This window comes from Rhinatrema bivittatum, chromosome 1 (genome assembly GCF_901001135.1).
Source record: "Rhinatrema bivittatum chromosome 1, aRhiBiv1.1, whole genome shotgun sequence".
Taxonomy (NCBI): domain Eukaryota; kingdom Metazoa; phylum Chordata; class Amphibia; order Gymnophiona; family Rhinatrematidae; genus Rhinatrema; species Rhinatrema bivittatum.
The window spans coordinates 88,906,256-88,929,033 of NC_042615.1; the positions used below are offsets into that span (position 1 = coordinate 88,906,256).

At 44.6% G+C, this 22,778-nt stretch overlaps 1 protein-coding gene across 3 annotated transcripts in view; it reads right to left on the reverse strand.

Annotated features, from left to right (window-relative positions):
* MFAP3L (microfibril associated protein 3 like) overlaps positions 1-22,550 on the reverse strand; it is a 135,587-nt gene extending 113,037 nt beyond the window's left edge. For 2 of the 3 annotated variants that reach the window (XM_029574664.1, XM_029574753.1), the window contains exon 1: positions 7,293-7,799. The gene's annotated coding sequence lies outside the window, so the exon portion shown is untranslated. Of the gene's footprint in view, positions 1-7,292; positions 7,800-21,968 lie in introns of those variants that run through there. The other variant, XM_029574839.1, reaches the window with a different exon arrangement.
* Positions 22,551-22,778: the final 228 nt, after the last annotated feature.

Sequence of the window (22,778 nt, forward strand, 5' to 3'; positions counted from 1 at the left end):
TCAGCCAGCCCTGGACACTGGCCGCCTCAATGACTTCGACGGATCTTCACCTCTACTGCAGAGGCTCGCGTCTAAGTCCTGCCAGCCTCAGCACCCGAGGGCTCAAGGGGAACGAGGGCTGGTATAGGGGTAGTTTCAGTTGGGCCTCTGCCTCAGTCAGTTGACGGTGGGACCTGCAGGGCTCCTCCTTGCAGGTTGCGTCAACTTCACTTTGGTCCATGCCTGCAACAGTTTCTATTGTGTGTGTATAGATGTAATTATACTGTATTTATATCTATCAATCTATATATGTATATCTATCTATATGTATGTATCTATCTTTCTATATATGTATCTGATTATTTATGTATATATGTATGTATCTATATCTATACACATATATCCAATCCAAGTGACTTGGACAAATTCCAAGGTTTAAATTTTCCTTTCGACTAATTGGCTAAGATATTACCCGGGTAAAATTTAGCTGGATAAAATCGGGGGCATTCTGGGCCAGGGTGAAGTTTTCGGAATAACTTACCCAGATAACTCCAATACTCAGTGTTATATTAGAGAATTACAGTTGTACTTATAAGTTTACATACCCCTGGCAGAATTTGTAAAATGTGTAGCATTTTAAGAAAACATGAGTGATCAGAGAAAACATTTCTGTGTTTTAATGTGTTTCAAATTAAACTACTATGCATCATCAAAATGGCACAATCATTAAGCAAACCATAGCAATAAAGGAAATAATCAGATTGCCCTGTTCAAAAGTTTGCATACCCTTAGTGGCTTGCAGTCTTTTGTGATAGTTGTGAACGAGGCCCTTTATTTTCTCATGAGGTAATGCTGTCCATTATTTTGGTCTCATCTCATCACTCCAAATTATTTTGTTCCAGAAGTTTTGAGGCTTATCTAGGTGCTATTTGGCGTATTGTAAGCGGGCTGTTTTGTGGTGTTCGTGAAGCAATGGCTTTTTTCTGGCAACTCTACCATGTAGCCCTTTTTTGTTCAAGTATCTCCTTATTGTGCATGTTGAAACACTCACAGAAACTGTGTTTCAGAGAAGCCTGTATGTCAGTAGAAGTTGCTTGTAGATTTTTCTTTGCATCCTGACAAAGTTTCCTGGCAGTTGTGTCTGAAATCTTTCTTGGTCTACCTGATTGTGGCTTGGTATTAAAAGAACCCATAACTTTCCACTTCTTGATCAGAGTTTGAACAGTACAGATTGGCATTTTCAAATCTTTGGATATCTTTTTATATCCTTTACCTAATTTATAAAGTTGAACTACTTTTGTTCGCAGAACATTTGACAATTCTTTTGCTTTCCCCTTGCTTCATTAACCACCAAAGTCAGTGCAACCCTGGATGAAGTGCACAAGGGTTTCTCAAGAGCTAAGAAATTCACTGACTATTTACACATAGATACTAATTACAATCAAACAGGGCACAGGTGGGGATAGCTACCCTTCACTGCTATCTCAACCTGTATGTGTCAACTTGTGTGTATATTATCAGCCCAAGCATTCAAGGGTATGCAAATTTTTGAACAGGACCATTTTATTATTTCCTTTATTGCTATGGTTTATTTAATGACTGTGCTATTCTGTGATGCATAATAGTTTATTTTGAAACACATTAAAAATAACAGACGTGTTTTGTCCCCTCACTCATGTTTTCTTAAAATGCTACACATCTTATAAAATCTACCAGGGGTATGTAAACTTATAATCACAACTGTATCTGGACATGAGACAGTTCTAAAGATATCCAGATAAACTTATCTGGATAATTTTGATTTATCCAGGAATATTCAATGGTGGAGCCAAGCCACTAAATATTCCATTTATGTTATTCAAATAAATTTATCCGATAACTTATCTGGACTGCCTGCAGTTGAATATCGAGCTCTGAATTCCCTGCAACAGCAAACCCAGAAGAGAAATAAAGAGCAAGTTAACTAGAGGTTCCAAGTTAAATCACAAAGGCTTTGCTTTATTCACTATTTACTCTGATTTTCTTGAGCTCAGTCAGTTGGTACACTACCATATACAGTGTTAATTGAAAAAATCACTGAGATGAATACAAATAGGAATTCATTCATATTTCATAATCTTTTATTTAGAAACGTGGGATGCTTGGTCGTATCAACAGAGATTTTTGAAGAGCTGCCACACAATTTCAGATTGACTTTTTGAGTAGCAGGATTTTCTTTTTCTTTTCTTTTTACTACCTGGCCTTGCTTATTGAGCTTATGTAACTGATGGATTCATTTTGTCACGTATTTGCTCTTTTCAGCATGCAGATGGCAAGCAGACACTGAAACATGGTAACCTGGTTTCAGAACCCTGAACCTTACACTCTTTTATGGCTTAGCACTACGGGAGAAGCACAAAGCTCCAGATGTACCACAAGAGAAAGTAGCTGGGCAATACTAATTGGTTTTAGCACAAGAAATGTTTTAAAGAGCAGGACCTGTTGCTCAAGTTTAAAATAATGCCTACCTTTGGAAAATATAAACACTAGGCACACACGTTAACAACAATTGTGATTTAAACAGCATCCCTTCCATGCTTTAGCATGCGTGCCACACACTTCCAGTTCCCAAGCAGTAAGAAACTCCCCAAAGTGGCGAAGAAGAGGAAGCCCTACTATGAAACTAAAAATGGCTCAAATGAAGTCCGAAATCCATCAATATAAAGGAGTATTACATACAAAACATCCAATTTATTTTACAAATATACTTACAATATTAAAAAACCATTTTAATCAAAATAGTCAAAAATTACAAACCAGCATGTATAAATTTACTTATGAATGCATTTTGTCCTTTTAAACTATGTCTATTGCTTAACATATAGATAGGCATAGTTTAAAGGGTCAAAGCCAACATGGATTTAGCCAAGGGAAGTCTTGTCTCACCAGTCCGCTACATTATTTGAGGGTATAAACAAACAAGTAGATAAGTCAAGCCAGATGATAGAGTATATCTGGATTTTCAGAAAGCATTTGACAAAGTCTCTCATGAGCAACTTCTTAGGAAATTAAAAACTCATGGGATAGGGGACAGTGTACTATTGTGGATTGCGAACTGGTTAAAAGAAGGAAACAGAGAGTAGGGCTAAATGGTAAATTTTCCCAATGGAAAAAGGTGAATAGAAGAATGTCCCAGGGATCTGTTCTGGGACCACTGCTTTTTAATCAACTAGATAAATGAGGCCTGACCGACGTGTCGCAAATGCGCAGTAGAGAGCAGCTCTGCTGGGCATGCGCGAGAGCACGTCGGTCAGAGGGGAGCAACATGGCGCTGGGAGCAAATGGAGCAGCGGAGGGCTGTCTTGGAAGCGGCGAGTAGGAGCAGCGGCGGCAGCACAGAAGGTCTCCGGGGGTCTCTCTCTTGCGCTGTGAGAAGCAGTGGCGGCAGCACAGACACAGAAATGGGAGGTCTCCGGGAGTCTCTCTCTCGCGCGCGCCTCATCACCGAGCGTCGGGCGGGCCAGCAACGAGCCCGGTGGAGAGGTGCGCGCGAGAGAGAGACCCTGAGACCTCCCATGGAGAAGCGGCGGCGGTATCTAAGCGTCGGGCGGGCCAGCAACGAGCCCGGTGGTGAGGCGCGCGTTCTGGATAAGAGAAGAAGAGGGAATGGAGGAGGGCTGAGGGAGAGGGACGGGGTTGTGGAGGAGGTGGGAGGGGAAGGAAGAGGATGTGAGTAAGTGGAAAGGGTAAGTACAGAAAAGGGAGTGGAGGAGGGTTGAGGGAGAGGGAAGGGGTTGAGGAGGTAGGAGGGGAAGGAAAGGAAAGATGAGAGGGGATGGAAGGAAGAGGATGTAAGTGGGAAGGGTTAAGTTGTGGAGTAGAGAAAAAGAGGGCGTGGAGGAGGGCTAGGGGAGAAGGGAAAGGGAAGGTGAGAGGGGAAGGAAGGGAAAGGGAAGAGGATATGACTGAACAAGTGAGAAGGGTAAGAAGTTCTGGAGAAGAGAAAAAAAGAGTGGAGGAGGGCTGGGAAAGGGAAGGTGTTGTAGATGAGGTGAGAAGGGAAGGAAAAGGGAAGTTGTGGAGAAAAGAGCGGCTCTAACCGTGCCGGTCTGACCAATGGAATCTCGCCCATTTTAACGGGCTTAACGGCTAGTGTATATTTATAAACAACCTGGAAATGGGAACAACAAGTAAGGTGATCAAATTTGCCAGTGACACAAAATTATTCAAAATTGTTACATCATGAGGATTGTGAGAAATTGTAAGAGGACATTGAAAAACTGGGAGACTGCATGCAAATGGCAAATGAAATGTAATGGGGTGATGCAATACAGTGCGCTCAACCGAGCACACTCTTTAACCCACTGTCAGATGCCGGTTAAATAGGCGCTAATCCACCCCCTAATGCAATAGGGGGATTAGCGCCTATTTAACTCGTGTCTGATGTGGAGTGAATGAGACAGCACTCATTAAATGCAAATGCATGTGAATGAGGCTATTACTAATTCACTCCGAATGCAAAAAGATAAATGTGCATCTCAGACGCACATTTATCGCTCAGATAGTAACGCCTGCCTGGAGCAGGCGTTAATAGCTGAGCGCATTGAAAAGAAGTACAGAAAAGCAAAAAAACCCCTGCTTTTCTGTACTTCTTTTTTAAAGTGAAAAAAATAAATAAAATAACTCAGCACACCGCCGAGTTACGAAGACAGACGCTGGTAAACTCGGCCTCGGTTTTCATAACCTGCCTGTCTGCCAGTAATGAAAACGGCAGCGTGCACTAACTCCCAACAGCGTGAACTAACCCCAAAATCGGGACCCCCGAAAAAAGAACCCCGAACCACGGGAAAAACAAAATGCCCGCGCGGGAGGGGGGGGGGAGGTCCCCGAAACGAAGCCAGACATGAAATTTTTATCCGAAGCACATCTCTAACTGAGAAGGGCGACCAAAATGATACAAGGGATAGAACAATTCCCCTATGAAGAAAGGCTAAAGAAGTTAGGACACTTCAGTTTGGAGAAACCTTTTTTAAACACAGCTGCACTAATAGCTTTCACCACATCCTATGGCAACAAATTCCAGAGCTTAATTATGCATTGAGTAAAAAAATATTTTCTCTTATTAGTAACTTCAATGAATGTCTCCTGGTCTTTGTACTTTCCAAAAGCGTAAACTACTGATAAATGTTTACCCGTTCCATTTCACTCAGTATTTTATAGACCTCTATCATATCTCCCCTCAGCCGTCTCTTGCACAAGTTCCTGGAGGAAAAGTCCATTAACCATTATTAAGGGAGAGTTGCTGAAATCCACTGCTTATTCTTGGGGTAAGCAGCTTGGATTGTTATGTAAGTGGACCCTTGACCCAGAGTAAAAGTCACCCACCTGAGGAATCTAGGTGCCTTTCGACTCTGGAAGTGGAAGTCCCGGTACAAGGACCCCTCAGTACCCTATGCTGGCTTCAGCATGAACGGGGTACAGGCCAACGACAACCAGGTACAGCGTCCTGGTACCAGGCAGGGGTCAGTGTCCAATCCGAAGGTCCGGGTAGACCGCAGGTAAGGCAAGGTCCAAGTCCAATCCGGGGTCCAGGCAGGCAGCAGGCAAGCAAGGTCAAAGTCCAATCCGGGGTCCAGGCAGGCAGCAGGCAAAGCAAAGTCAGAGTCCAATCCGAGGTCCAGGCAGGCAGCAGGTAAGCAAGGTCAGAGTCCAATCCGGGGTCCAGGCAGGCAGCAAGCAAGCAAGGTCAAAGTCCAATCCGGGGTCCAGGCAGGTAGCAGGCAAGCGAGGTCAGAGTCCAATCCGGGTCTAGGCAGGTAGCGAGCAAGGCAAAATCAGGCAGGCAGGAGTCAAACAACCAGGGAACCGCAAACAGGAACAAACCACCAGACCTAATTGCAAAGGCAATCAGCCCTACACTGCAAGGGGTTTAAATATCCCTCCCTGCTGACGTCCTCTTCCGGGGCCGGCCCCTCTTCCGGGTACCAGCCCCTTTAAGGGGCGGGGCCGATCGCGGGCATGACGACGCTGCTTCCCGGATGGTGGCCATCTTGCTGCCGCGGCCCGTGCGCCGCGGACCGCGGGGAAGGGGACCCGAGCTGGCCCGGCTGGCGAAGGTAGGGGAGCCCGGTCGCGTGCAAACGCGATCGGGGTTCACAACATGGATTCTATCTACCCCTTGGGATCCTGCCAGGTACTTGTGACCTGGCTTGGCCATGGTTGGAAACAGGATACTGGGCCTGATGGACCTTTGCTCTGATACAGTATGGCAAGTCTTATATGCTACCAAAATTATTCCTTTCACCCATACAATAAAAAGATAAAATAATGTAAACCGGTGTGATATCTCAATTGAGATCGAATATCGGTATATAAAAATAATAAAATTAATAAATAAAATAAATAACACACTAAAAAAAAACAAAAACCAACATACATGATTGATTTCCTTTTCTGGATTGATGGTTATCTGAATTATAGTTCAATATCCCATGTATTATATCATAGCGCCTACCAAAAAAATAAACGGCTGTCGTGAAATCATTTAAATCCCTTTGTACCACATTGCTGTTTTCAGCACCATACTAGTATTTGGGCAGACTGGACTATAACTTATCCAAATAAATTTTAACTATGACGTTTGCATCAGATCACTGCAACTGCCATAATGTTTTATTTGTCCCAGCAGCAAAATCACTAACAAATAACATACCAGTAATTAAAAGGTCCCTGCCCCCTACTAATTAATACACATGACCCTGTGAATGCACAAGTCTGCCGAACATTAGCATAAAGATCAGGCACAGCCTCCTCCAGCAAGGTCGGAAGCACCAGAGAAGGGTTAGATTTGACTCTCTTTCTGACACTTCTGACCTTGTATCTACAGAGTCTCATCTTAAACAGAAGGCAGATAAGTGGACTGCAAATATCACTGGCGGACTATAGCTCTAGTGCTAAGAGTCAGGACAGGGAAAGAAGTGCCTGTAAACGAGGGTCTTTCCTAGAGCTAAATAGATGGATGCCCGATTATGGGACAGACAGCTACGGTCTCACTTTACCATACCCAGCTGCTCCGAGAGAAAAGAAATAAACATATGCACACGGCTTTGCATTTTCCGTGCCGAGGCGCTGGCGACAGAAAACCATCTGTTTTCCTTTCTTTCGGCTGAGAGCAAATGACATAAAGCATGCGATCACATCTCTTGCCAGCCACCATCTGCACTGCGCTTCCTGCTGCTATCCGTAGCCGAACCCGGCGAGCAGATCCCCAGATCTGTGCAGAACTCGGGTCTCCCCTCTCTCTTGCCTATTGCTTTCTGGAACCCACGACTCACCTCCTTCTTTCCAGGGGCGGGGGAAATGCGATCCTTCCGTGCGGGAAGCCAGAGGACCTGCAATCCCTCCTGCAGGGAGCCGGCAGAGCGCAGTCACTGCTCCATCCCACACTCCGCCTCCCCCTCCCACCGGGGCCAGTGTCCGCAGCAAACTTTCTTAAAGCAACCCAAATGCAGGCAAAGGCTAAAAAAAAAAACAAAAAACAACAACCCCAAAACCTTAGCACCGCGGATCAGAGGGCACAGGCCTGCGCTTCCCGTCTCATCTGTTTGACATTTCTCATTTGAATACTGCAGCTGATCCACCAGGCTATTCTGTTAAAACATCAGGAGCTAAAGTGAATTAAAAGATCCGGTGACTGCTGCTCTTGGGTAAACCAGTGCATGCTCGAAAGAGGAGAAGCCTGTGGCTGCTCTGCCCCAGCTTTTCCCTGCCACAGGCTCGGGAGCCGCAAGCCGAGCCCCCTGCCTCTCTCGCGCCGCCTGGCGATGCTCCTGCACAGTGCCGCTCCGGGCCGCCTTCCTTTTTTGGGAAGCGCGCTAGCGCGTTTGGGTTATCCTGCGGCGTGCGCTGCGGCGCTGCACTGAGCATGTGCGCCCGCTGCCAGCCTGCTGTACATGATTTTGGGTTCTGCTGGACAGCGGGCTCGGGGCTGGATGAGAAACACAGCAGGTCAAGCAGGCTGGCTTAGGATTTTTTTTTTTGGGGGGGTGGGGGGGTGGAAGGATATTTCTGGGCTTTTATAGCCACTGACATACTTGGAATTAAATTTCAGTTAGGGTCACACTGTTTGACACCATACAACTTTGGGCTAGAACGGATTGGAATTATACGGCAGGAATAAAAGTACGCCAAGAGACATTTAAAAGTAAGTTTGAAGCTGATTGCTGTGAGTTTATCAGGGCTATTCCTGTGATTCCAGGCTGCATTTTTTTTTTTTAAATAAGAACAACGATCAGGAATCCTTAACCTTCTTTATGGCAAAGATTTTTGCCACCTCTACGGAATGCGGTCGTGCATTGAAATGTTCAACCAAGCATAACTGATTGATTAGTTATGGCAACCTAGGCAAAGCATACATCTTATTTTAAGCACAACTGAGGTCATTGCTGCATAGGTCATATGGCTACCAGAGAACTTTTAAAAGCAGTTCTAAATAACAATTCTTTGGTTTAAGGGGAAATTATAAATTAGGTTATTTCAAGGCTGTCTGAGGTCCACTGCCTATGAAAACAAGGTGGACTGCCAGGAAAACAGTGCCTGTGTGGTAAGTCATCCTCCCACAAGATGTATATTAGGAAAGTATACTTAGGACATGATTAAATAAGCTTTTTTTTTTTTTTTAAACCAAAGAGAAGAAAAGTCAGTGAATCAGGGCTAAATAAGGGTTGGAGGAATGATTATACTTTCTTCTGCAAAATTATATTTATCCTTCCTCTCTTGACTCTCAATTCAGTGACTGAGCAATAAGGCTCCCACTTGTAACTTATAGAAGCATGATGGAAGAAAAAGGCCCATTATGGCCCATCCAGTCTGCCCTCACTTCCTTAGAGATCCCATGTATTTATCTCATGCTTTCTTGCATTCAGATACTGTTTTTGACCCCACCACTTCCACTCGGAGGCTGTTCCACACATCCAACAACCTCTCTGTAAAGAAATATTTCCTAAGATTACTCCTGAGTCTACCCCCTTTCAGCCTCTTCTCGTGGCCCCTCTTTCTAGAGCCTCCTTTCCATTGAAAAAAAGGCTCACTTTCTGTGCATGGAAACCTTTGAGATATTTGAATGTTTCTATTATATCTCCCCCGTCACGCCTTTCCTCTAGGCTATACATGTTTAGATCTTTAAGTCTGTCCCCATATGCTTTAGAGCAAAGACCACTGATCGTTTTAGTAGCCACCCTCTGGACCAGCTCCATCCTATTTATATCCTTTTGAAGGTGCGGTCTCCAGAATTGTACAGAGTATTCCAAGCGAGGTCCCACCAGGGATTACACAGGTGCAATCTTGTCTCCCTTTATCTGCTGACCATTCCTCTCCCTATTCAGCAATGCATCTTTCTGGCTTTTACCATCACTTTAACCACCTGTTTGGCCAGCTTAAGATCATCACATACGATTACCCCCAGATCCCACTCTTCTGTTATGCTTTACCTCCCTTGTAAAAGAGACAAATGTTACATTCTAATTCCCCATTTCAACTCTCGTTTTGGTGGTTCCTCAGACTGGAGTGCCAAAATCACTTTTGGGAGTGTGTTCATCATCGGAACCTCAGTTGCAGCTGAGTCTACTCATCTGGAGGCAATAGATCAAGCTGCTTCTCTGAAACGTCAACTAGAAGAACATCCTTCTTCCCCTTTTTCATCATTGGAGTCCTGGATGAGTGAGCCACTATATCTTGAATTGGATGAGGATCCTACTGGAATACCTGTGATTCCTTGCGCCAGATCTCCTGGAGCATTCTTCTCCCCCCAGAAGACCTCGCATATTCAAAATTTATTGAAAAATTGACAGCTGCAAGAAGCATTCATAAGGACAGAGACCCACGAACCTAACTCCTTGGTCTATTAAAGATTCTGGATATACTTGCGGAACTTGCTTCCATACCAGTTCATAACATTCTTAAGGCATTACTCTGAAAATTATGGGAGACACCTATATCTTGCCCCCCCCCCCGCCCATTTCTAGAAGACTGGATCTCACATTTCAGGTCAATAATCTTCAGGATATGGCATTGTATATCGTCCACACCAGTCTGTTGTAGTGGAATCGGCTACGAACAAGGCAGGAAAAGATCATAGACATTTTTGGCAAAAGAATATTCTAGAGTACAATGCTCTCTGCATGCATTGCCATTCATCAGTTCTATAAGGTTCAGTACATTCATGATTGTCTCCTGAAACTGAAACCATACCTACATTCTTCTGCTGAGAATACTCTCCTTTAGCCATTTTGGGATGCTGAGAAAGGGATGCGACATGTACTCCTTTGTCTATGAAACCTCTGACTCCGCTTTCTGTGTCTCCACAGCCTCTATTGGAGCACAGTGCATGGTGTGGCTAAGAGCCAGTTGCATCTGAGAGGACATCCAGGAAACACTGGCGGATCCGCCATACTTTATTAATTTAATAAATTTAAATAAATATTAAATATTTAAATTGTGTCATTAAATTGCATTAAATATTAAATTAATATTTGACTTGTATATCGTTTAACCAGTTTATTCTTTCCTATTTCTTCCTCTTCACCAAGTTTTGCTACCCTTGTTAATTGTAACTGTACCTTCGGTCACCTCAGTTCTAGTTTGATGTATTTAATGCACTCCCGTTTCATGTAAACCAGCAAGATATGTTCTCATGATTGCCGGTATATAAAAACCTTAAATAAATAAAATAAAATAGAAGAATTTCACCTCCAAGACTGTACCTTCCCTTGGGTTTTGCAATCAAAATGCATTACGCTGCATGTTTTTAGCATTAAAACTTAGCTACCAGACCTTACACCATTCCTGGAGCTTCGCTATAACCCTCCTCATGTTTTCTACTCCTTCCTGGCAGTCCACCCTGTTGCAGATTTTGGTATCATTGGCAAAAGGACAAACCTTTCCCGACAACCAGGGGCAGATTGCAGGAACATATCGGCCCGGGGGGAGGGGATTTTTTTCAAAACCAGCCCATGGGGTATCTGCTGTGACCCGCAGATCTCTCTTCTCGCAGCATCAGGATCGGCTCTGCAGCTGCCCACAGGTCCTCTTCATTGTGGCTCTGCAGATCTCTCTTCAGGCATAGTAGAATGAGCTCTGCCACAGTCCACAGGCCTCACTTCCAGTGCGGCTTCATCAGCTCTGCTGCAAACTTAGACCTTTCTTCAGGCTGCAACGACCCCTCTCATGTTCTTTGGCAGGAAGATTTATTTAAAAAAAAAATGTGATGGGAAAAATCGGCCTACTGGGGAAGCCCCCCCTTGATAGGCCAATCCTCAACTCCGTCAACCCTTCTGTTAAGTTGCTCATAAAAATGTTATAAGAACATAAGAAATTGCCCTAGTGGGTCAGACCAAGGTCCATCAATCCCAGCATCCTGTTTCTAACAGTGGACAATCCAGGCTACAAGTACTTGGCAAGTACTCAAAAACTCAAGTAGATCCCACGCTACTGATGCTAGTAATAGCAGTAGCTTTTTTTCTAAATCAACTTGATTAATAGCAGGTAATGGACTTCTCCTCCAAGAACGTATCCAAACCTTTTTTAAACCCAGATACACTAATTGCACTAACCACATCCTCTGGCAACAAATTCCAGAGTTTAATTGTGCATTGAATGAAAAAGAATTTTCTCCGATTAGTTTTAAATGTGCCACATGCTAACTTCATGGAGTGCCCCCTAGTCTTTCTATTATCCGAAGGAGTAAATAACTGATTCACATTTACCCGTTCTAGACCTCTCAAGATTTTAAACACCTCTATAATACCCCCCTCAGCCGTCTCTTCTCCAAGCAGAATAGCACTAATCTCTTTAGTCTTTCCTCATAGGGAAGCATTTCCATCCCCTTTATCATTTTGGTCGCCCTTCTCTGTACCTTCTCCATTGCAACTATATCTTTCTTGAGATGCGTTGACCAGAATTGTACACAGTATTCAAGGTGTGGTCTCACCATGGAGCAATACAGAGGCATTATGACATCCTCTATTTTATTCACCATTCTCTTCCTAATAATTGCTAACATTCTGTTTGCTTTTTTGACTGTTGCAGCACACTGAGCCGACAATTTCAAAGTATTATTCACTATGACACCTAGATCTCTTTCCTGTGCGGTAGTATGAAACCTAACATCTTGTAACTACAGCATGGGTTATTTTTCCCTACATGCATTACCTTGCATTTTTAATTTCTTTTGCCATTTGGATGCCCAATTTTCCAGTCTCACAAGGTCTTCCTGCAATTTATCACAATCTGCTGTGATTTAACTACTCTGAATTATTTTGTATCATCTGCAGATTTGATTACCTCACTTGTCTTAATCCTTTCCAGATCATTTATAAATACCGTATATTGAAAAGCACCAGTCCTAGTACAGATCCTTGAGGCACTCCACTGTACACACTTTTCCACTGAGAAAATTGTCCATTTAATCCTACTCTCTGTTTCCTGTCTTTTAGCCAGTTTGTAATCCACGAAAGCACATCACCACCTATATCCAGACTTTTTACTTTTCTTAGAAACCTCTAATGATGAACATTGTGAAATGTCTTCTGAAAATCCAAATACACTACATCCACCAGTTCACCTATATCTACATGTTTATTAACTCCTTCAAAAAAGTGAAGCAGATTTGTGAGGCAAGACTTGCCTTGGGTAAAGCCATGTTGACTTTGTTCCATTAAATCATGTCTTTCTATATGTTCTGTGATTTTGATCTTTGGAACATTTTCCACTATTTTTCCTGGCACTGAAGTCAGGCTAACTGGTCTGTACTTTCCCGGATCACCCCGGAGCCCTTTTTAAATATTGGGGTTACATTAGCCACTCTCCAGTCTTCAGGTACAATGGATGATTTTAATGATAGTTTACAAATTTTAACTAATAGATCTGAAATTGAATTTTTTAGTTCCTTCAGAAACCTGGGGTGCATACCATCTGGTCCAGTTGATTTGCTACTCTTTAGTTTGTCAATCTGGCCTACTATATCTTCCAGGTTCACAGTGATTTGGTTCAGTTCATCTGAATCATCACACTTGAAAACCATCTCTGGAACCGGTATTAACTCCTTCAAAAATGTGAAGCAGATTTGTGAGGCAAGACTTGCCTTGGGTAAAGCCATGTTGACTTTGTTCCATTAAACCATGACTATCTAAATGTTCTGTGATTTTTTTCTTTATAAGTTTCCATGATTTTTCCCAGCAAGTCAGGCTCAACGGTCTATAGTTTCCTGGATCACCCCTGGATCACATTTTAAATATTGGGGTTACACTGGTCATCTTCCAATCTTCAGGTACATCAGATGATTTTAATGATTTTACTAATAGATTCGAAATTTCATTTTTGAGTTCCTTCAGAACCCTGGGGTGTATAACCATCCGGTCCAGGTGATTTACTATTCTTCAGTTTGTCAATCAGGCCTACCACATCTCTAGGTTCACCGTAATTTGGTTCACGTAACGGGTATCTCCCCAACATCTTCTTCAGTAAACACCGAAGCAAAGAAATTGTTTAATCTTTCCGCGATGGCCTTATCTTCTCTAAGTGCCCCTTTAACTCCTCGATCATCTAACAGTCCAACTGACTCCCTCGCAGGCTTTTTACTTCGGATATATTTTAAAAAGTTTTTACTGTTGAGTTTTTGCCTCTACGACCAATTTCTTTTCAAATTCTCTCTTAGTCTGTCTTATCAATGTCTTATATTTAACTTGCCAGCGCTTATGCTTTATCCTATTCTGATGGATCCTTCTTCCAATTTTTGAATGAAGATCTTTTGGCTTCTTTCCACCTTTTGTCTTCTTTCCACCTTCTTTCCACCTTTTGTCTTTCCACCTTTCTCAATGTGTGGAATATATCTGGACTGTGCTTCTAGGATAGTATTTTTAACAATATGCCTCTTGCATACTTTTTACCTTTGCAGCTGCTCCTTTCAGTTTTTTCTAACTATTTTTCTTATTTTATCTAAGTTTCCCTTTTGAAAGTTTAGCGCTAGAGCCGTGGATTTACTTACTGTCTCCCTTCCTGTCATTAATTCAAATTTGATCATATTATGATCACTATTGTCAAGCGGCCCCACCACCGTTACCTCTCTCACCAAATCCTGTGTTCCACTAGGAATTAGATCTAAAATTACTCCCTCTCTCATCGGTTCCTGAACCAATTGCTCCATAAAACTGTCATTTATTCCATCCAGTAACTTTATGTCTCTAGCATGTCCTGATGATACATTTACCCAGTCAATACTGGGGTAATTGAAATCTCCCATTATTACTGCACTACCAATTTGGTTAGCTTCCCTAATTTCTCTCAGCATTTCACTTTTCATCTCACCATCTTGGCCAGGTGGATGGTAGTATACTCCTATCACTATAGTCTTCCCCGATACACAAGAGATTTCTACCCATAAAGATTTGATTGTGCATTTAATCTCATGTTGGACTTTATGCCATCCCGGACATGAAGCGCCACCCTGCCTCCCAGATGCTCCTCTCTGTCATTTCGATATAAATTGTACCTCGGTATAGCACTGTCCCATTAGTTATCTTCCTTCCACCATGTTAAAAAGAATTTGTCCAAGGACCGATCCCTGAGGCACTCCGCTAGTAACAACCCCCTCCTCAGAGAAAACTCCATTTACCGCTACCCTTTCTCGCTTCATACTCAGCCAGTTTCCAACCCAGTCAGTCACCCTAGGATCCATATGAAGTGTGCACAATTTATTTATAAGTCTTCTGTGTGGAACCGTGTCAAAGGCCTTGCTGAAATCCAAGGACACTATGTCTAGCACTCTCCCTTGATCCAACTCTCTGGTCACCCAATCAAAGAAATTGATCAGATTTGTCTGACAAGATTTACCTCTGGTAAAACCATGCTGCCTTGGATCTTGCAATCCATTGTATTCCAAAAATTGCACTATCCTGTTTTAGCAGCAATTCCATTATTTTTCTTACCTCAGAGGTCAGACTAACTGGCTTTAGTTCCCAGCCTCCTCCTTACATTCACTTTTATGAATAGGAACCTTGTCTTCCCTTTACCAGTCCTCCAGAACTACTCCAGACTCTAAAGAAGCATTGAAAAGGTGAGCCAGCAGAGCTGCCAGGACACCTCTATGTTCCCTTAGTATCCTCCGAAGTATCCCATCAGCCCCATCGCCTTATCTACCTTAAATTTAGTTAGCTCCTCACGAACACACTGTTCTGAAAATTGACTGAGGTTTACCTCACTTCCAATCTTATTTGTGTTTGTTTTATCTGGTCCTGGTCCTTCCACAGTGAACACGGAACAGAAAAATCTGTTAAGCAATTTTGCTTTTTCCTTATCAGCTTCTACATATTCCTCCCCTTCATCTTTGAGTCTCACAATGCCACTTATACACTTCCTTCTATCACTAACATATCTAAAAAAAAGTATTGTCCTTCCGTTTTACCGTATTTGCTATTTTGTCTTCTATTTAAATTTTCACATTCCTGACTACTTTCCCAGCTTCTCTTCATTTTTCCAGATATCGTCGCCTGTCTTCTTCTTTCTGCAATCTCTTGCAGCTTATGAACGATAGCCTTTTCTCCCTTACCTTTTCAGTAAGGTTTTCTTTTAGAAAACCACAACTGTCTCTTTTCCCTCTTCCCTTTATTTACATTCATAGCAAAAAAGATCAGTTGCCCTTCTGATTTCTCCTTTTAGTTTTGCCCACTGCTCTTCTACTTCCCCTAGATTTTCCCATCCAGCTAATGACTCCTTGAGGACCTCTCCCATTTTGAGAAACTTAGTTCTCCTGAAGTCTAGGACCATCTCTTGCGACTTAATACTGAACCGCACCATCCAGTGGTCACTGGTTCCCAGATGATCATCCACCACCTCATCAGAAATACCGTCCCTGTTGGCAAGCACCAGTATCGCCCCCTCCCATGTTGGTTCGGTTACCAGCTGACAGAACAGTTCTTGCAGAGAATCCAGGATCTCCCTGCTTCTAGAAGATTCCTGCGGTTGGGATGCCCCAATCAACATCTAGAAGATTAAAATCCCCTTTCACCATTACTCTCCCTTTCACAGCAATCCTGTGAGCATCCTCCATTACATCTCCTCTGTCTGTGATGGAGGTCTGTATATTAGATTAATATAAATAGATGTTCCATTTCCCCCTTTCCAGATTAACCCACAGTGCCTCCTCCTTACCTCGTAAACCAGCATTGCTGTTGCTTTAACATATTTTCTGAAATAAACTACACAAAATGTCATTTTCAGAAAAACAAGCATTTTTTCTGTCTCAAAATATTCTCGCTCATAATCTCCCTTACACTACAACACAAGCCTGGAAATATACCAAATGCCTTGCTGGGACTGACCAAAGTCCATAGAGCCCAGCACCCTGTCTCTGACAGTGGGCAATCCAGGTCACACGTACCCAACAGATCCCAAAACGTAGCAGTAGTAATATTTTTCCAAAGGAGAAAAACACACACATTTGGCATCCTCCAAATATCTCCACCTCCTCCCCTGCCTCTAGGCAGTATTCCCCCTTCTCATTCCATCAATTTTCTCCCTCTCTTTCCAGGCACTCCCTTCCCTTCCCCTTCCTCCCTTCCCTCTAGAAATTATATTCTCCCTTCCTCCTGGTATTCCCCCACCTTCTTCTCCATCTCTCCAAGCATTCCATCCTCCCCCCCACCCTTCCATATATTCTCTCAATGTCCATAACACACACATTCTGTCATCACCTAAGTAAAAGCACCACAAACTCTCCACTACCAGGCTCTTTGGAAATAATATAAGAACCCAATAAACAATACATTCCAAACCTATACAGCCATACCAAAACAGCACTAACTGCCAGGACTCAAACAGCAAACATCCTACCTATGAAAGGCAACACTGGGCCCTAGAGCATCAATACATTTTCTACTGGAAAGAAAAAACAGAATAAGAGTGCTATTGAGTTCCTACAGAGAATCTAAACACTAGTAAAATACCCCACCTCTGTCACACATACAGAACACAGGAAGACCTTCACCTAATACAGAATGAGAGACTACAAATGAAAATGCAGACAAAAACTGAACTAGAAACCCCAGCAACCAGATCCTACATACAGTGCAACACTAGAGAAAAACTAATGCCCTTCCTCCAGTGTGCCAGAGACAGCAGGGACTGAACCTGTGGCCTCCAGTGATCAAGGCGAGGGGATTTTGTAGTGGAGCCGCAGGGACACTGACACAACTCTCTTTCTAGCCAGTTATGGGTTGGAAATGCCACAGGCAACCCCCACTTCCTTTTGAATGTTACAACTTTTCACAGGTGCATCACGAGATTAGCATATTACAGCACATGTTAGCTGCATGTATTTTGGACAGTGCATGCTGACACCGAGAAAGAGCAAGAGAAAGGGATCCTTCTTCTTTCTTCGGCAGACGAGCTCTTTTGACTTTCTTTGGATGGTGTCTCCCGGCAGCCTTGCGGGCCTCTTCCTCTTCCCAGTGGCCAGTAGGCAGTAAACAGGCAGTCACGCGCACTTCTTCCTCTTCTCAGCCGCTGGTGGGATGGGGGTCTACCGGTGGCCTCACGGGCCTTATCCTCTTCTGGGCCGCCAGTGGGATGAGGTCTACTGGTGACCTTGTGGGCCTCTCCCTCTTCCATGCCACCAGTGGCCTTGTGGGCCTCATCCTCTTCTGGGATGCCGGTAGGATGGAGTCCACCTATGGCCTCGTGGGCTGCCTCTTCTTCCGCCGCCCTGCACAAGTGTGCCGCTCTGTGCAATTGCACAATGTGTACACTCGGTAGCTGCCCACTGTCCACTGGTGGGCAAATTTCTCTATCTGGCTGGCTGACACTGTGCAACAGTGCTCTTCCTTTATATGGGTGTGCACCAGGGCTCAGAAAGAGTGTTTTTTTTCCTTCACTTCAGGAACGAAGTAGTTTCGAAGCTTTCTTTCTTTCAGAAATTAAAGATTAAAATTAAAATTAAATTAAAGACAAACAAAGCAAAGTGAACTTCTGACCCCTGATGGGAGAATGGGGAAGGAAAAGGGTCACCTGCTCCATGTAGCCAGCCTTGGCTCGGTTGGCTGCCCCAGGGAAGGTTGTGGCTGCAGACACTGCACTGCCAGCATACAAAAGAAAAATCAGGAGAAAACTCTTGCAATTTTTTATATTTTTAAGGGAGGGGGGGGGGGGGGGGAACAGTGCAAAGAAACCAATGGAACTCCAGAGCTCAGAGAGATGGATGACAAAATCCGAAAGGGAATGCAATGAGATGAGGAGTGAAGGAAAGACAGAAAAGAGAGGGAAGTCACAAGAAGATCCGCGTTTTGAATTTCAAAAATACAGACTTTGGTAAAATGGGGAAGTACCTTGCGGAGGAACTAGAAACCTGGGAGGATGGGTGAAGTGAAACAACAGTGGGCCAAAGGCAAATCTATATGTTAGCAAAGTAAACAAGAGTAAGAAGGAAAAAACCAAAACCCATCTGGTTCTCAAAGGAGGTGGCTGAAAAAATAAAGGCAAAAAGAACAGCATTCAAGAAGTACAAAGGTTTCCAAAAAAAAGGAAGACCTGGTGAAGCTGAGGGAGATGAGGAAAGAAATCAAGAAAGTAAAAGGTCAAGTGGAATAAAAGATTGCCAAAGAGATAAAGCAAGATAACAAAATATCTTTCAGATATATCAGAGAAAGGAGGAAGATCCGAGGTGGTATCATAAGACTGAAAGGAGATAGCAAGCAACGTGTGGAGAACTACGAAGAAATGGCAGAAATATTATATAAATACCTAATTTTAGTGTTTACTAAAGAAGACCCTGGAGAAAGGCAGTTGCTGGTTGACAAGAAAATGGATGGGAATGGGGGAAAGTAACCCCCATTTACAGAACAGGTTGCATGGGAAGAGCTAGGCAAACTGAAAGTGGATAAGGCCATGGGGCTAGGATACTGAGGAAGCTCAGGAATGTGCCGGCGGGTCCACTGAAAGACCTGTCCAAAAGATCCCTGGAAACGGGAGTGGTACTGCCAGAAGAACGGCGGCGGTCCTGCTTCACAGGACTGGTAGCAAAGAGGATGCTGGAAACTACAGACCGGTTAAGCCTTATCTCAGAGTTGAGAAAATTAATGCAAATTCTGCTGAGGGAAAGGAGAGTGAACTGTCTACAATCTGGTCGGTTGCTGGCCCTGAGGCAGCATAGATTTACCAGGGGAAGGTCCTGTCAGACAAATCTGATTTATTTTTTTGATCAGGTGACTAGAGAAGTGGATCAAAGAAGAGCACTTGATGTGATTTACTTGGATTTCAGCAAAGCTTTTGATACGGTCCTGCATAGGAGGCTCATGAACAGAACGAGAAGCTTGGGAGTGGGCAGCAAGGTGGTGGATTACAAACTGGTTGACTGACAGGAGACAGCGTGTGATGGTAAATGGAACCTGCTCTGCAGAGAGAACGGTCTTAAGCAGAGCGCCTCAAGGATCAGTTTTGGGACCGATTCTGTTCCATATCTTCATGAACAACACTGCAGAGAGGTAAGAAGGAAAAGTTTGTCGTTTTGTAGATGATACTAAGATCTGCAACAGAGTGGACACACTTAAAGGAGTAGAGAGAATAAAAAGTGATTTAAGAAAGCTTGAAGAGTGGACGAAGATGTGCAGCTGGGATTCAATGCCAAGAAGTGCGGAGTCATGCATCTGGGATTCAGCTGAATGTGATGGGTGGCCAAAGATTAATGTGCATGGATCAGAAGAGGGACCTTGGGGCTGATTGTATCTGGCAATCTGAAGGCAGTAAAGCAATGTGACAAGGCAACAGCTGAAGTCAGAAGGATGCTGGGCTATACAGAGAAAGGAATAACCAGCAGGAAAAAGGAGGTGATAATGCTCTTGGTGTGTTCAGTTCTGGAGACTGTATCTCAAAAAAGATAGGCACGGGATGGAGGCAGTCCAGAGAAGGGTGACCAAAAGGATGTGGGGTCTGTTTCCGACGATTTATGAGGAGAGGCTGCAGGATCTAAATACGTACGCCCTGGAGGAGAGGAGGTGCAGGAGAGATATGATACAGAGCTTCAGATACTTGAAAAGATATTAATGATATACAAACATCAAACCTTTTCTGTTAGAAAGAAAACCATACAACTATTGGAAACCATACATCCCGGGAGGATGACTCAGAACCAACATCAGGAAATATTTCTTCATAGAGAGGGTGGTAGATGCCTGGAATGGCCTCCCTAAAAAAGTGGTGACGACAAGGACTCTAAATGAATTCAAAAGGGCATGGGATAAACATTGCGGATCCCTACAGGCTTAAGACTGGAAATGAAGAAACGGGGGTAGCCTATGTTATCTTTAGGTGTAACATTTCTGCATGCGGGTAACATGCATGGAGCGTCAGTTACTACAATAAGCAACTTGCTGGGCAGACTGGATGGACCATTTGGTTTCTGTCTGCCATCATTACTATGTTGCTATATGTTACTATGTTAAAAGAGGCATAGTATCCAGGAGAGAGATAGAGAGGGGGTCGGGGAGAAACTGGCTGAAGGAAGCCTCTTCATCCCCAGGTGTTACCGTTCAGTAGAGTGCAAGGTTCAATCCTGTAGGTTGCTCCTACCCCTCCCCACACATTGGAATAAGTTTGCATATCTTTGCTCCTGCTCCTGACCTGTCTCCTCTCTTTTCCCTCTGTTCCTTGGGGCACATCTCTTTCTCTCCCCTCCTCTGCCCCATCTCTTTCTCTCTCTCTCTCTCTCCTCTGTCTCTCTCCTTCCTCCAGTCCCTGTGCCTTCTCTCTTTCTCCTCATCCTCTGCGACCTCCTCTCTCTTCCATCATTAGCTCCTATGCCCCCAGTCTCCCTTAATCTCCTGTACCCTATTGACTTTCTCCCAGCTCCACTGCTTGGGCTCTCTCTCACCTCTAGCCCTTGTTGACACCCTCTGTGTATCTCTCCCTCTAGCCCAAGGCCCTCCTGTCTCTATCCCTCTTTCATTCTCTGCACCTCCCCTAACTCTCTCATTCAGCCTGTGCATCTCCTTCTCTCTTTCCCTCCTCCAGACACTGTGCCCTCCTATCTTTCTCTCTTATTCCTTCCTCCTGCCTCTCTTTCTACTATGAGGAATTCCTGAAATCTGAAGAAGGAGCTGCTGGAGCAGCCTGGAGCTACTGCTGGGAGGAAGGGGGGGAGATTGAACTGTGGCCTCTCCCTTTCTCCACACCGCGGGGGATCACAGCAGAGAATGGAGGCTGGAGAAGAGCGGCAGAGCAGCTGCTAGGGTCCTTGCACTCCTGTGAGGTCTCCCCCCTCCCCCCCCCCTCCATACAGCTGCCAATCACAGCATAGGGAGAGGATGGGGCAGGGCTGCAACTCCCCTCTCCTGCTGACGAGCTGCCCATTCTGCCTTACTCCCCTCCCCGTCCCTATACAGGAAACCGTTCCGGGCCCTCGGGGAAAGGAGCTGCCTTCTGCGGGAACTGCACTTTTAGTGTATGGTCAGTACTTCTGACTGGATACTGTATAGATCAGCTGAAAACCGGGCTGTTCGGTCCAAAACCGGGTAGTTGGCAACCTGCTGGCACTTTCGACCCTGTATTGACAGTCTTATCTGACACAGAAGGCAGATGAGTGGACTCTTAAGTCAGGACAGGGAAAGAAGTGCCTGTAAACGAGGGTCTTTCCTAGAGCTAAATAGATGGATGCCCGATTAGGGGACAGACAGCTACGGTCTCACTTTACCATACCCAGCTGCTCCGAGAGAAAAGAAATAAACATATGCATACGGCTTTGCATTTTCCGTGCCGAGGCGCTGGCGGTAGAAAACCCATCTGTTTTCCTTTCTTTCGGCTGAGAGCAAATGACATAAAGCATGCGATCACATCTCTCGCCAGCCACCATCTGCACTGCGCTTCCTGCTGCTATCCGTAGCCGAACCCGGCGAGCAGATCCCCAGATCTGTGCAGAACTCGGGTCTCCCCTCTCTCTTGCCTATTGCTATCGGGAACCCACGACTCACCTCCTCCTTTCCAGGGGCGGGGGAAATGCGATCCTTCCGTGCGGGAAGCCAGAAGACCTGCAATCCCTCCTGCAGGGAGCCGGCAGAGCGCAGTCACTGCTCCATCCCACGCTCCGCGTCCAGCGTCCGCAGCAAACTTTCTTAAAGCAGCCCAAATGCATGCAAAGGGACAAAAAAAGAAAAAAAAAAGTCCTCAAAGCACCGCGGATCAGAGGGGACAGCTCTGCGCTTCCCGTCTCATCGTTTTGCTACTTCTCATTTGAATACTGCAGCTCATCCACCAGGCTATTCTGTCAACGTCAGGAGCTAAAGTGAAATAAAAGATCCGGTGACTGCTGCTCTTGGGTAAACCAGTGCATGGCTCGTAAGAGGAGAAGCCCTGTGGTTGCTCTGCCCCCGCCGCAGCCCGGGCCCCTGCCTCTCTCTCGCTGTCTGGCGGTGCTCCCGTACAGTATAGTGCAGCCCGCTCCGGGCTGCCTTCCTTTCGGGGAGGGCGCTAGCGCGGCGGAGTTATCCCGCGCTGCTCTGAGCATGTGCGGTGCTGTACATGACATTGGGCTCCTGTGGACAGCGGGTGCCTGGGGGTGGATGAGAGACGGGCTGGCTCGCTGGTCATTTGAGGGCTGGGTCTTTTGGGGTTTTTTATAGCCACTGAAACACTTGGACTTGAATTAAATTTCAGTTTAGGGTACTTAACGCGTGTTACATAATCAAACATCATAACCTAACTTTGTGCTAGAACTGATTGGAATCATAGGTTAGGGATAAAAGGACGTCAATACGAGATCGAGAGACAGTTTGAAGCGGATT